Source organism: Typopeltis vanoorti, chromosome 3 (genome assembly GCF_054136105.1).
Source record: "Typopeltis vanoorti isolate ZY-2024b chromosome 3, IOZ_Tvanoo_1.0, whole genome shotgun sequence".
NCBI classification, from domain to species: domain Eukaryota; kingdom Metazoa; phylum Arthropoda; class Arachnida; order Uropygi; family Thelyphonidae; genus Typopeltis; species Typopeltis vanoorti.
The window spans coordinates 143,387,712-143,402,069 of NC_143551.1; the positions used below are offsets into that span (position 1 = coordinate 143,387,712).

Genomic DNA, 14,358 nt, shown 5'->3' on the forward strand with positions numbered 1-14,358 from the left:
GAGGACTCAACCAGCTTCATTGCACCAACAAAGTTGTCTGAGGACTTTAAAATCGAGTTGATCGTAATCCATTTACTTTATTATGATGTTTTTAATTTTCTGATGTCATCCTAAATACTGCATATGATTCGTACTGATACCAGTGGCGACCGGTACATAAGCACTGCGACACTGCAGCACCCCCAAGGAAAAAATGAAAAAATTAAATTTTGTTTGTGTTTATAAATAATAACAACGCTTACAACAGTATATGAATGCAATACAACATGTTAAAGGTTACAGCTTATGTTTTGGCATTGATTGAATAGTTAATAATTGGAATTGTTCTATTAACGCTTTAGATTACGAAACAAATGCACTGCGATCTAACGCCGATATTCGTTTGCGCTTGTCATTGCACGTTACGTCATTCTCACACTGCGCAAACGGCAGTGTATCTTTAGTATGCTTACGCGCCTTATTTCTGTGAGCTATGAAACGTTTATTATTGGTGCGTGTTCGTGGTGAACTATTTTTTGTCAATCTTATTTTATTTTGTTAAAAAAACATATAATTATTTATTTATTATAGATACAAGGCTGAATTAATGCGAGTGTCACTGTTGAACATATGAAAATAATTATATTTTTTCATTTGTTTCGTTTAATGATAATTGCGATCTAACACCGATATTCATTTGCGCTTGTCATTGCTATTGATACGAAACTTTTATTATTGGTGTTTGTTCGTGGTGAGAATGAAATATTTTTAATAAATAAATTTTTAATATGTAAATTTATTTACACATTAAAACTTTTTTTGATATGTAATTTTTTTTTTTTTTTTTTTTTTTTTTTTTTTTTTTTTTGTATATGCAGCATTCCCACTTAAAATTTTCACCGGCCGCCACTGTTTTATACATAAATCTTCAGCAATAGTACTACTGGGTTACGGCAGGGTTTGGCTATGGAAATCATCTGCACTGGTATTTCTCCCCATGCGCATTAAACATCTAAAAGTTTTCAGTTTTTTCATATCAATTTGATATTAGTGATTTACTAGTTTTCAAGTCATCTAATTTTGATTTAGATGTATCGTTATGGCTAAAAGTCACACTTCTTTAGACTGCCTTAAATCTTTGTCTTTCAAAGGATATTTCTGGCGCGCTTCCAGTATCTCTGGCATAAGGAAAAGGTTTTTTTTTTTTTCAATTCCTTTTTTTTACTACAATTTTATAGCCCAACGAATTTCTACAACAACATTACTTCGCAACTGTTTACAGATGGCTCTGCTGTTGATGAAATGGATTTCATAAACACGTGACATCAGTGAAATAACCTTGAACGCACTCCTCCTATACAGTTCGTTGCTATAGTTTTTATATTATCGTTCGTCAGAAAGATCCCGCTAAATGCTGATACATTTTTATTGCTGGAAAAGCTAAGAGAGTAAGTGATAGACCCGTTTTGCTTTACCATAAAAGAGTGGAAGTGATTTTTAACATTTTCTATTTTTCTCACTTAACTGCGAAAGGAGCATGAAGAACATTTTTGGCAGCGTTTGTTATAGTTTTAAAAACAACGTCGAAAAATGATTCTACTTACAAAAAAGGATATTTCTCAAATCAACAGAAAGTTTGAAGCATTTTAATAAAGAAGTAAACTACACTTACTTATATAATTAAGTGTCCGGGATCTTTCATTTTTGTTCTTTAAAAATCATGTTTTTTAATAACAAGTATCCAGAATAGTGACCAGAGAGCGATGTTTCTTAAACCCCGAGGTTTCGTGAAAACTTATAGGGATTCCCCAAAGCATACAGATATTTGCGCGTGTTTTCTCTTAGCTTAGCGGTTTATACGTTACAAAAGCGTTTGGTTACCTATAAACTATTTGTTAGGCCGAGTCTTGGAAAGAGGTAGAACAGAGAATGCTAACCTTACGCACAGCTGGGAAGACACGTTTCTTACGTTTTAAAAGGGCCGTGAGCCGTACATAAGATTTCAAATTAAAAAAAAAAAAAAAGCGCGCTATTATAATTAGAAATGTTTGAAATACAATTCATTTTGTTTTATAAGGAAAGCTTTATTGCATTTTTCTCTCTTTGCACGCATTATAAACCAAAGATTTATAAACAATCGTTTATTGTTAGTAATGATTGGCTTATTAATAAATCTTTTAAACAACATACTCATAAACTGACAGAAAAATGGAGATAGCTTTAAAAACATAAAACTAAATCGATTGGATAATTAATGACCACTTATGATTAAATTTAATTACAGTTATTTAAATGAAAACAAACATGCCACTGAGTTAGGCAATAAAGTGGAGAGAAAATAGGAACACGGGAATTCTTCAAAAATTTACTTTGGTTAAGTTTGGTTCCCCGAGATATTCATAAAGGATATCCCCGTAGTTTTGAATTACTTCACTACACACAACTTGGGTTGAAATTAGATCTCACTTTTAAGTCTACGACAATTTTTTCTTCCTTCATCCTTCATCCAGCAGGGTCAGCCTTAGACGGAGGTGGAGGTTTTTTTTCTCTTTTTTTTTCTCTTTTTACCCCCAAAATTCAATATTTCCTTCTGTAAAGCAGGCATATAAGGAGAAAACTCAGTATTTTACAAGTATAATACACAATTTCTCTGCCAGTCAATCAAGGACTGCGTAGACCCAATTCCTGTAGTCAGGATGAGCATTATATGTAATTAATAATCTAATTAGTTAAGGCGAAAAGAGAAGTGATGGTGTGTTAGAAAGGAGAAAACACACTAGTTTTCTATATAGTTTATTATAAAAATAACTAAGAGCTGAAATGTGCTCTCGTGAATCTAAAAAAAAAATAAGGAATAAATGTAGTTTGAAAATAAAATATCACAGAATTCGATTTAACAGATAACTTCTGATTTTGTTGAAAGATGCTGATAAAGGCTGCATTTTCTTCTTCTTCTTCTTTTTTTTTTTTGAAAATATACGTCTGCTTCACGCTTTTTTTTACGATTTAAATATACGATTTAGATTCCGTTATAAGAATCGGTGAATTATGATTATAGAAAACAACTTCGCAGAAAATACGTTTCTTTAAATAATTTTTCCCATAATTTTCTAAATCATGGGAATTATATAAAATATAATTTCCATATAATTATCCATTTAACATACTTTTAAGTATATATCCAGTGTGCATATTTGCTTCCACGATGCCAGAACATTTAAAAATTAAATTGAAAAATTATCTTATATCCGAATCACAGTTACAACTCCAATAAGGAAATGTTTTTCTGTTTGGACAGTAATACGAAGAAAGTATATGACACAATAATGTTGAAGAAAGAAACAAAACACCCAATAACAGATGGATCCACTTTGATCTGAAGGATCTGTTAACCAATTTATGAGGGTAGACAGCAAGAATTTGACATAATTCGAAACATTGTCGCAACAGTCGAACTCAGTTCGACTTAAGAAGTTAGTTTCACCAAACTCCTGCTTTTCAATTCCAGCAGTTCTACAAACTACAGATCAATCTTGATCTGCAAATCATTGCACACTAAAGCAAACTGGTTTTCAGTTCAAACTCAGCATTAGTAGTTATTGTTGTAACATCGAAAATTAACAGTAAGTAGTCGATACAAGAGTTCAAAAAACTCTCAATCAACTATCGCAATTCAGAATAGAATTGCGATATTTTATCGTGGAAGTTGTCCTTACAAAGACATAGCATCTAAACTGCATCCATCCTCTAATGAGGGAATGCCGTCTAGTGCTCTAAAATTTCAGCCTTAATTTTAATGAGAAAACAGCAGCTTGCAAGATCCTATAACATCCGTGTGCACACTAGACATTTTTTGGGAGGATGCATTGTTCATTGTTCTTGAACTGGAACAGTAAACAGAAATTCCTATGCAGCATTGAAGATTGCATTATAGGAATTTCTGGTTACGGTCGTGAGTGGTTCGATGTGGAACTGAAAATCCTTAGTATTGTCATATGTCAATAATTTGGACACATTCTTGGTGCCTATGCATAGAATTTCTCAGAAGCTTCATCATTCAGATTACAGCATAATAATGTGCTACGGGATAATATTAACGACGCTTAATGTTCGTTGCTATTATGTGGACTTTACTGTATCGCTCTCAGTGTAGTTCATTCTCTTGATTGGCTTTGACCAACTTGACGGGCCGAGTGGTTAATGTACCAGTTCTCCAGGTTCTCCAACCAACAGGATACTGATTCAAATACTATCCTGGGCATAGATGTTTCTGAATGTCTTTATATGGGAGATGAATTCCATCACCCGATATGAGACAATCTCCCTGCTTATTGGAGGTCTGAAGTGCCTCCGTAGTTACTCTAGAGTAGAGTTTCCAGATTAGGCAGAAAATAAGATAACATAAATCCTTAGCCTACCCAAGGTACTAATAAGCACTATAAGTACTATAAGTTTAAAACTTTTCATGGTGCGAATACATAAAACTCTTCCTATAAGTATTACAAGGAGATTCCTAAGGAGCTTAGGAATAATCAGGAATGGAGATAGAAAACAGGGCTATTGTATGACCGTACAGATGCTGACAATACTAGGCCCTCGCTATCTTCCACCAGTTTCGTGCAATCTCATGGCGAATACGTTGTGAGGTATTCGCCATGTGAGGTTTTTTTCTCCCTGATAAAGAGCAAAAAACGGCGAACCTTGCGATAATGATAGCCAGTACTGTTGAGCGATGACTATGCGCTGGTGGATGCATATAATATTAAACATTTCTGGGAAGACAGCACTGCGTGCACGAACTTGGATGTCTCTTGTGGTGTACTATTAAACTTTCACGTGCGAGTTTTGTACATAATTTGGAAACCATGTAATCCTAAATGCTGAGATCCATTATTATATTTTAAGTGTTATACTTTTCTTGTGTTGATGGATTCTTTAAAGAACTCTGTATCAAAAGGATGACGAAAAACTACGTATGTCTACTAGAATATTCTTGTCTAATGGTAGCTGTTTATTACTAGTTTCTAACGAGAAGATTTATTACAGATACAAAAATTTAAGGGGACAAACTATTGTATTAAAAGTACCTCAGTTTTTCGAGAGCCAACTTATTTGGTTAACATAATGCAGACTTTTTTTCTAGTACGCAATTATAAACAAAAAAAAACTTTCTGCTATTTATTATCCTTGTTGTCTTTCGTTTATTTTTCTTTATGCTTGCTTTTAATTAACATGATGGTTCCTACATATAATAAAGCAATAATCAGGCGTAAAAAAAAGTAAAGTAAGAAGAATATAGGAACAAAATATCCAATATGTAGTGCCTTCGTAGCTCACGTGAAATTTCTGCATGTAGATCCATTTCATGTGATTATAGTGGATATTTAAAAATATGAGTTATAATCGAAAAGTACGTATTTTTCCTCCATGCCTTGGCCATCTACTCAAAACTGTTACTGGATCCACCATGAAACTTTGACATTGTGTAACAGATAATTTTAAGAATTTGTTAGTTATACAAAAAAAAAAAAAAACGTATTAGAATTTCATTTACTTTTAATTTGGATTCAGACGGATTAAGTTTTCCTTAATGTCGTGAGGCTATCATTCAGAAGTGTATAATATTCCTGAAATGCTTTTGCCCTTGAAATAAGGCCACACGAGATTCTTGATTTCGAATATTTATATTAGAATCCTACAGTAATATAAGGAATTTCGTATCGATTGAGTTAGCCTGTTTCAGAATCGAGGTTTAGTACTCCAGAAAAAATCCATTTTATTTCACTTGCGAAAAACAAACCAGCCTGAAAACACACGTATTCGATATACCACGCAGATGTTTCATGGTTTCCTGGGTGTTGATCCAACCCACGATCTTGACTCCACAGAGAAATGAAATCACTGGAAATTTGCCCTATATGGAAAATATATATTTTTTACATTTTTATTTTTCGTTTCTTCGATCACGGTTACATCATTTGTAACCTCCAAAGTATGAACTTTTTTTTTCCAAGAAGGAAAACAGCCATGTTTAGCCCAAACGATAAATATTTCTTCAAGCTGACTGCACTTATGGTGGTTGACGTCGATGAGAAATGGCATTGTCTTTACTGCTTCGAGTGGGTCGAAACTGAATATTTATAGGGCAGCAAAACAGTGCGTACATATGAAAGGCCGAAAATGACAACACGTCTGTGGCACGAGCTCTTCTCGTCAGCGTATGATCCAAACATAAATCACAAAGCATTGCAAAGTGAGGAGTATAACTGACTTCTAAATGTAAAAGGGGGGAGGGTAGATGAAGACGGTAGAAATGGGACAAGAAAGAGTGAGAAACCATCCCTTGACTTGGACAGAAAATGCCATCAACTCCGATCCATCCACGTTTAAGCGGTGTCTTTGCAATTCATTTATCTTCCTTAATTCAGACAAATGGCTTGCCTCTCAAACCCAGCGCCGCGGTTGAACGGTTTGGTTACTCCGTAGATTGAAGCCGAGCATCCGACGATCGCTGCTCTATCATGCACTCCAGTCTGACACCTAAGAAGCGACCGAAAGCTAAAGAATGTCTCGCCAGAGGCGTGTATGTGTGCGTGTGTGTGTGTGTGTGTGTATGTATATACGCGTGCGTGCTCACGTGCCTTGGAGAGTATACAAGAGAGGTGGGAAAGGAGAGGGGGGGAGGAGTTATTATGCATCGAAGGCTGCGGTTGTGGGAGTAATGCTAGCTGACATGCAGTATGCGGCTTACATTGGATATAACACCGAAGTTGGGTGGGTGGAAGAGGACGTATCTGTGCGGAATGGAACGAGAAGGTGAAGATGTCAGAACAGTCGCTTCGATTAGTTTTGTCAGGAAGGATTATTATGTTTATATTGCTTTCAAACAGCCAGAGAGAGAGAGAGAGAGAGAGACGAGAACGTCTTTCATTCTGATGGGAAACTTCCTTGTGCTGAACATCCGTTTCCAGCATGCACTCTGCAAGTTGTATATTAAAATATGCGCGCCCCGGACAAATACACTGACAGCTATTATTTAAATAGAATTATGAAATGTCTAATAAAAATTCTTTATTGGATTAATATAGAAAGAGCCTCAGCAGCTCAGTGGGTTTCGGCGATGCTTTCAATTCGAATCCCTTCTGAGAGGCGAAGGACTTTTTTTTCAAGACTTTTCAGTTGAGGGTGAGTTAAAAGGTCTCATACGGAGGGGGTGGGGAGATTTTTCATTCAGCAAGTAAACCGGCCAAGAGAATACACACAATTGTCTAATAGTCATAATACACTATGCAGAAAGCATTAATCGACCTATAAGAACATTAATTAAGTTTAAAAAATAAGCCAAGTTATTTGGCCATGACAGGCCATTGAGCTTAGCAAGCGTAGGGAAAATTAAATCGATATAGAAATTATCGGCATTTCTACATCTATCAAGAACACACATCAAGCTCCTTCCTTCTCTACCGTGGTCCTCCTAACATGTTATTTAGCTGTAGTGTCTTTTAGTTGTAAATAGCGTTCGAACAATTGAAGCATTTGGTTAAGCCAGGTGACTAAATCCAAAAATATCATTAATAATTAATAGAAATGTCATTTAACATTTTTTGGTCCATATTTCTTTGTTCCCATACATTTAACTGTCTGTAGATTTGATAGATATCACGCAAGCAAGCTTTCATTTCAGGAAATATATGCCATTGTCCATCTTGCATAGCGTGTACATTGTTGCGTATGTTTATTTGTAGTCTTGGACACGGTGTGTCCAAGACTTGGGTCATCAACCTTTTTGTATTCACTTATCCCATTCGCCTGGTCCAGCTCCATAACGAAGGCTGAACTACTTAGCTATCATTAGCAGAGAAAGAATTGGCATACACTATTTGCAGAAACATTTAGCATGTCGCATAAAATGGAATCAGAGTATTCTTTTTCAGGAATAAAAAAGAGATTTTTACAAATGCATTTTATACAAATAACTGTATTCGGTCTTCAATATAATTGTAAATTTTTGAATGTTTTATTATTGTTATTATTACATAGCAAATCAAGGAGTTCTAGGACTCATCGTGATAGGTCACAAACGTTTTTTTTTTTTCTTTCTTTCTTTCTTTCTTTCTTTGTTGTGTATATTATTGCTACTTTTGTTTATTGATGTGAACTTTTATAAGATGTTCAAATTAATAAGATGTAAAATGTTAGAATGCGTATAACTTAGGCGTGTAATATTTGATGAACTGCTAATTTAAAAAGATATTCGTTAATTTGTATTTTTTTTGTTCAGCTTTATAAGTATTACATTGTTTTATCAAATACAAACATTAAACATATTTGGTTATGCATAAGTTCTATCGCCTCTCAGTGTGACAGTAGAGTGTATAGCAGATGATTGTGTCTCGTTTATTATTGGTGTTCACTCTTTTCTTTTAAAGGTCGATTTTTCTTGTGAGATTTGCATTCTTTAACCATAACTTTGACTGTTTAGAGAATTTTTCACTAAGAGATGTAAGAGAAGTAAACCCGAAGACTAAGGCTATAATACTAATCCCCGGCAATTAGAGGTCTTTAAGGCCCACTACTTGCCAGGTATTCTTGGCTTTGGTGACCATAATTTTAGGATAAAGTAGTTAGTTTTGCTAATACTAATGCTTAAGTATGTTTTTTGTGTGTCAATTATATGTGTTCTACTGGTTGCGGGAAGAAAACCCTGGAGGAAAAAACCCCTTCCACTTCTATATGAAACCTTCTTACTCATCTTAAGGTATAAAGCCCTTATAAATGTTCTAGACATGATTCGAACTCAGGTATTTTCAACCAAAGGGTTTCGTTAAAACTCTTTGGTTAAGGGTTTCCTAAGTTACTAAGTCTCAAACTCAAGCTGTAGGACAAGTGTCTGTTAATTACCCCCTTTTTCGGGTCTTTATACAATTACAGATTATCTTGTGTATGTTTAACATAGACAGGCATAAGAAATATTAACTATTCTTTAAAACGTTTGGTTTCATTCGATTTTTTTTAAAGTAGAATAAGACTGTCTTTTAAAAAAAGTTTTTTAAATAAAAATGATGACGTCCACAACGCTAGATCGATAAACGAAAGAACCTTAGAGATTTAGTTCAAGTCATAGACTAGAGGAGCTCTTTTATAGCCGATTCTCAGTTAGTTGATCTTTGGGAAAGAGTTTCTTCTCCGGGAAGAAACTCCTTTTTTTCTTAACCTCAACCTTAGAAAAATTCGGTCATAGATCTCGCACGTTATTGACACAATAATACTAGACAGAATTAGGAACACGATATGCTGGAAGTTGTCTACCTTATATTTTTTTACTGCTTTGCTTTCTTATAGGCAAGTCACTTGGAGATTGCATTTATCTTATATCGATGAGAAAGATAGAAATCGGCTTCCGACTCAGTTCCAAATAGCTAGGCTAAGGGATGCGACATACTTGAATTTGGGAACAGAACGGCTTAGATGTTAACATTGTTTTTCTGGGAGGTAAGTAGGAAACAATTTCATCCCCCCATGCATCCTCTTATGAGAGCATAAGGGGATTTATGCGTTTGATTTTTCGAATCTTGTCTAGGATGGAAAAAACTTTATATGGATTTTTCAGGCAACAGTCAGTTAGCTGGTCATATGCAGTAGATGAAGAATTTTTCTTTCCGTAAATATTGTTTTTTATTTCATAAAACAATGTCCTATTCTCATGATTACTTCGGTCGTAACCACAAATAACCTAATCCTAAACTTATTAAAAATCTGAGTTGTCTTAAAGAAAAACAACTTCATATTGTGCCAGAATTTCATCAAACAAGGACATAATCGGATATAATGATGAAAAATGTTCTTTGTGCAATAACATTCTTGTAAAATAACATCATTCATTATTTATCAACAGCTGAATGCAGGGGATTGTTTGACCTATATACTGTATATATAATTTTGTTTTGCCAAATTTGCCATTAAATTATCCAATTGAAGCCAAAACTGAAGTGACAAAGTTTAGTTTAGATTCCAAGTATCAAATTTTATTAACTTTCATGCCCCTCAGTGGAATTATTTCTGCGGTTTCCAATTGCTTTGCCAATAAAACGATTCGATTGAAACAGAAGTCAACTGGAACAGAGTTTTTTCTTTATATATTTTAGAAAAGATTTGCCAAATGTGTCCCTCGAAATGGTCCGATAAAACATAACAAAAATATAAAATAAATTTCAGGGAAATCCGTCACAATTTATTGTCTGCTGAAGCTTAACTATCAAACGGACAAATATATAAAATTACTCTAATAAAATACTTCACATATATTATAAAATATTTTATTATATATACACACACACGGGTATATATACGTATATATAATATATAACGTTTGAGCGGTTTAGTGTTTCCCTGAAGCACATATGCTAGATTTTTTTTTTTGTAATCCGATTTGAAAAAAAATCTTTCACGTGATCTCAGAATTAAAAAGACACTGCATATTTTTATCTGCTCCTTCTTGTTTCTTAGTTCGCTAGTTTTGCTCTTTGTCAGGTACGAATTTCGTAGTCTTTCCTGACGTGTCATATTTCACATCTCATTAAAGATTACCTCTCAACCTCTTCAAGAATCCTAAGTGTTCGAAATGCAGGAGCCAAACGAATTCTTTTTTGACTTAGCACTGAAACAGAGCACTAAGATAGTGCGGCGATAGGACATTGCATGTTATAATTACTATGGCAAGTCTGAGCCGGAAAGAAATGTCTCAAGTATTTATCAAGTCAACCCTGTAATCAAAACTGTGCTTCTGACACCTCGCGCGTTGTTATGTGAAGTGATAGAAGAGAGGGAGGAGTGCACGAAGAGACGTCGGTGGTTTTCCTTCCTTCCTGTTAGGTTTAAAGATGCGAAGTCCTGACTGACAAAGTGTTCTCAGTTTTGAAAATTGCACAATGAATAAGAGTTGCAGCCAAAGTTGATCTTCGCTCATTTTCCTAAACTGTCACTGATTTATGTTTGATCTGGTATTATTAGTATTAGTGATTGTATTTTTCTGTAGGCTCCTTTCTTACTAGCAATCCCAACAATATTTCATTTATCAATAACAATTTTAGATTATAAAATATGTGCAGTCACTGCTATTTGGATGGTATTGTTAATTTAGAATTACTTAGAGGCCCCACGAGGCGAGTAGATTTTGTTTAGTAATTTGCTTGTGTATCTCTGGCTGGTGTACAATATATAGAGGAGGAAAATATCTAATTTTTTCAGGAAGAAACCTTGTCCCTTGGTAAATTGCCATTCATTGAAAAAACATTTATAAGTGTTCCACACGTTCAATAACTGAACTCTGAACCCAGTCTTTCCAACTAAAGGATATGCTTTCTTAAGTCAAACTGGAATGTTTCAAATGAACATTTATTATTATTATTATTATTATTATTATTATTATTATTATTATTATTATTATTATTATTATTAATTTTAAGACTAATTGATTGTTTTCTCTTGATTAGCTTGGTTTGTTTTAGTTGGAATCATAACCGAAGGAACTAAGGCTTTGAGGTCTATTATGTCTTTTAATTGAGTGTGTTCTCTGGTCGATTTTTCTGCTTATGAATGACGAAAGTCCCGAATTTCCGGAAGAGAAAAACCTTTCCTTTCCCTTATGATATCTACTAGTACATTTTCAGTTGAAAAACCCTTATGCATAATCCTTGCTTCCCTTCCTAGATGGCATTTGGAATCGAGGTCTTTCCAAACAAAGGGCATAGCAGTTTTCTGTGCTACGGAGACTCCCCCCGATTTCAGGGCAGCACGAATGACAAAACGGGTACATTACAGAACTTAAGAAATTTTGTTGTCTTTAATTTATTATTTAACCAATTACTCCATCAGTCAACTGATCAACCCCTTGCAATTAATCGAATAAATTACTCGAATAATTTTTAAACCAAATAAACTAAAAAGAAAGGTTTTGCTGCTTGTTTTTACTTTATCCTAATTTTGCAATATTGTACCCAGAAAACTACATTTAAATAGGAAAATGTTATGAAAGTATAATTCATTAGTTAACAACTGTCCACAACAGGACTGCCAGGTAAATGAAGTCTTTATGTTTTGCTGTCATAGCATTGCGTAGCAATATTATGACAGCAAAATGAGAAAAACTCTTAAAGGCACCTCTTAACTAAACTGGTGATCAAACATACGTTTCTCTATATCAAAGGTTGCAGTGGAAATCAAGCCTATTAAACATAGATTTCATTTGTAGCTTCCCAACACAGCAAACAAACCAATAAATAATAACTAACTGGTGTCATCCTCAGATAAGCTTACAAGTAAGCTTCGAGGATGAAAGCTGAGAAATTACATCTCATCCAAGATTAAAAAAGTATGTACCATATGTAATCAAACGCATGTAATGTACGTATCACATGTAAACAAATGTATGTAAACATCATATGCAATTTAAAAAAAAAATACTTATTGTTGCTGTCATTAAGGGTGTTTGGTTGAGTGAATGTTCCTTCGTCTATTTAAAGCTTTCACCCTTGGATATGGTTGCAAGGCGCTAAAAAGTGTTACATTTTGCTCTATTTTGTAGAATCTCTCTCTCTCTCTCTCTCTCCCCTTGTTGAAAATTTTCAGATTCGGTACCTGTTTGATATTTAGCTCTATTAGAATAATAACAGGGTGAGATTTTAAATACCATTATTCTACGAGGAAATCTTTGCTACTCGTACTATCATAATTTTTATATTCTTTCTCTTCGCATAATAACTTTCTTTCTTTCATCCAGCGATGTGTATTCTTTCGTGTTATGAAATTTTCCTCAGTGATATTCGATTAATATGAAGGCACCTCCTGCTACTTTTCATGATTCTGTTGATAAAAATTATCATTCATAGGCATAACAGGATTTCTTATTTCTTATGTCCTGTCGTTTTCTTTTCAAGCAATTTTCTTAGGATCAAATTGAGAAATTGGGTTGTATTTTATCGATTGCATGACTTAGTTTGCGTATAGTTGATTACAGTAATTTAAATAATTTAATTTGCCAATGAATCAGCATGGGTTAATATTTCCATGGAAACTAGATTTCTAGATCAGTTATTCAAAGCAATAAGAAACGTGCATTTTAAGTTCAGAAATGTAAAATATTTGCTCCTTTAAGAACAGTGTTTACAAGTGTTTTACCCTACACGCCTCTTAGATTCGTTACCTCCGTTTAAGTATCTGTTGGTACACAAGTTATTTCCGGAATTTGATTGATTGGATGAATTTTATGGTAATTCTGTATTTTGGAATTCATACTGAAATTTGTTCTAGCCCACTAAATTTATCCTTCAATTAGAACCATTCACAAGAACCAAAAGGGACAGAATTGTTAATATTATACACCGCGATGCGTTCTCTTTAGCTAAGGTGCACTTCAATAAAATTTGTGGTTGAGGATGGTATTTTAATAGGCACAAAATGCCAATTTTGTGCTTAATTTAGAAAAAAATAGCCGTTTGGCTTTTTATCTTAGTGTTGAACTTCGTTGTTCATATTTTAATTATTTTCACGAGAACTAATATCTCTGGAAATGCGCATTATTTAGAGAGCTCTATTTATTTAAAATTCTATTCAACCTAGTTTTGGCTTATGTATCTAAACATATAATTTTGCCCCTTCAAACCTAATTTGAAACCAAAGCGCAAAGCGAGAAATTTTAGTAGAGAAACTAAATATCAGCTTCGAAGGCAGTCAATTTATCACATATATCATGGTAGGTCTTGTGAAATAAGGAAAATATTGGCAATCTAAAATACAATTCAACTTGTAACAATACTAAACTGCATTGTATGTAAATAATTAAAAACATTCCTACTACGAGTATGTAGGTTGGTCGCTTCCGCGATGATGTCCACTTTTAAGTTCAATAATACTTCGATAACTTTTTTCGCATAGTTTTAAAACTTTTTTTTGTTCTTGTAAGACTTATTATAGAAGGCTCATTATCAGATCGAATCGGCTAACAAAATACAGCAAAGATATTGCTAATAAAATGTCTTTGCTGTAAAAGCTTCAGGCAAAGTGTTTCATCTTTTTCTCCGATTAATACCCTATTTCTGTCTGCGTTGAAACACTGTAGTTATCCATCATTGGTTTCTAATTTCAGTTTCGTTATTCTATCTCTGGTTGCATTTTCCTGTGTTGTTTTCTACCACACACGTTTCTACTTTGCTTTCAATGGCTATTATTTTGAAATTAATATTCTGCGATGCTTCCCGAATTAAAAGCCTCCTTGCAGAAGGTTCATTGCACTGTCTGCGAACAGGAAACAGTATTGACTTTACGCTTCAAGTAATTCCTTATGAAATTGCATGCCGCCATATTTAGGATAAAATGTTGCAT

At 34.0% G+C, this 14,358-nt stretch overlaps 1 long non-coding RNA gene across 1 annotated transcript in view; it reads left to right on the plus strand.

The window, feature by feature from the left end:
* LOC150108625 (uncharacterized) overlaps positions 1-14,358 on the plus strand; it is a 266,756-nt gene that overhangs the window by 71,753 nt on the left and 180,645 nt on the right. The window lies entirely within an intron of this gene.